A 1,930-nucleotide genomic window follows, 5' to 3' on the forward strand; every position below is an offset into this window, starting at 1 on the left:
ACGGTAAGGAAAGATGAGAGAGACTTTGGCTTGACCTTAGAGTGGTGAGCAGTGAGGACACAGAGTGAATCATCAGAATGGAAGGTAAACAGCCTTATTTCACTTCCAAGGGGAAGTAAACACTCACATTTACGGGTGCAGTGCTGCCCTTGGGGGCTTTCAGAGGAATACGAGACAAAATAGGAGAGACTGAAAATAAATCCATTGGCCTGTTGGAGGGAAAGTGGTTTGTGGTCAATGGATAGAAATGTGCAGGATTGACATGCTGTTCATCAACTGTACTTTATAAATGTCCTCTTCCTTCCTCTTCTCTTGACCAAACCACTGATCTGGTGTGAGTATCCAGGCCAAAGTAAGGCTTCAACTGCATAGTCTAGCAATGTCCTGGTCTCAGTTCATCTTACCATAACCACATGACAGGATACGAATGGAACATCGGCCCCTACCTTCTACCTACACCTGCAGGTATCACGTTCATCTGTACAAACAATAGTGCGCAAGTATAAACACCATGGAACCACGCAGCTGTCATACCGCTCAGGAAGAAGACGCGTTCTGTCACCTTGAGATGAACGTACTTTGGGGCGAAAAGTGCAAATCAATCCCAGAACAACAGCAAAGGACCTTGTGAAGATGCTGGAGGAAACATATATCTATATCCACAGTAAAATGAGTCCTATGTCGACATAACCTGAAAGGCCGCTCAGCAAGGAAGAAGCCACTGCTCCAAAACCGCAATAAAACATCCAGACTACGGTTTGCAACTGCACATGGAGACAAATATCATACTTTTTGGAGAAATGTCATCTTGTCTGATGAAACCAAAATAGAACTGTTTGGCCATAATGACCATTGTTATGTTTGGAGGAAAAAGGGGAAGCTTGCAAGCCGAAAAACACCATCCCAACCGTGAAGCACAGGGGGTGGCAGTATCATGTTTTGGGGTGCTTTGCTGCAGGAGGGACTGGTGCACTTCACAAAATAGATGGCATCATGAGGAAGGAAAATGATGTGGATATATTGAAGCAACATCTCAAGACATCAGTCAGGAAGTTAAAGCTTGATCGCAAATGGGTTTTCCAAATGAACAATGACCCCAACCATACTTCCAAAGTTGTGGCAAAATGGCTTAAGGACAACAAAGTCAAGGTATTGGAGTGGCCATCACAAAGCCCTGACCTCAATCCTATAGAAAATATGTGGGCAGAACTGAAAAAGCGTGTGTGAGCAAGGAGGCCTACAAACCTGACTCAGTTACACCAGCTCTGTCAGGAGGAATGGGCCAAGATTCACCCAACTTGTTGTGAGTGTGTGTAAACTTCTGACCCACTGGGAATGTGATGAAAGAAATATTCTCTCTACTATCATTCTGACATTTCACATTCTTAAAATAAAGTGTTGATCCTAACTGACCTAAGACCGATAACTTTATACCCTAGTAAAAATTTACTAGAGTTTAAATGTATTTGGCTAAGGTATATGTAAACTTCAGACTTCAACTGTATATGGAATTGTTTTAAAAAGGTCATACCAAGGATAATTGTGCTATTTGATTTTGAATTGTAAGACCCCTTGAATAATCAAGAAAAAAAAAAAAAAAAAAAAATGTTTAAATGTTTATTTGGCCTTCACGCTGTTAGCCCGTACCAATGCATTGAATAACAGATTCACTGCAGATAATCCCCCCCCATAAAAATCTAAAGGAAGTTTGTTCTGAAATGTCTGTCCCATATCTGAGAGGTATGAGAAAGATCAGGAAACATTATTATATATATGTTTTTTTACATGTATTTAACCCCTTATTTGTGACACTAAAAAGTATCCATTATATACTGTACTTCCATTCATTTTTTTCAACTGCTCCCGTGGGACCTTCAGAAAGTAACAGTTTGTAGGCCAAACTATTCGGGTGCAACAGACACTTTTGTGA

This window comes from Oncorhynchus masou, unplaced genomic scaffold (assembly GCF_036934945.1).
Source record: "Oncorhynchus masou masou isolate Uvic2021 unplaced genomic scaffold, UVic_Omas_1.1 unplaced_scaffold_1850, whole genome shotgun sequence".
NCBI lineage: Eukaryota > Metazoa > Chordata > Actinopteri > Salmoniformes > Salmonidae > Oncorhynchus > Oncorhynchus masou.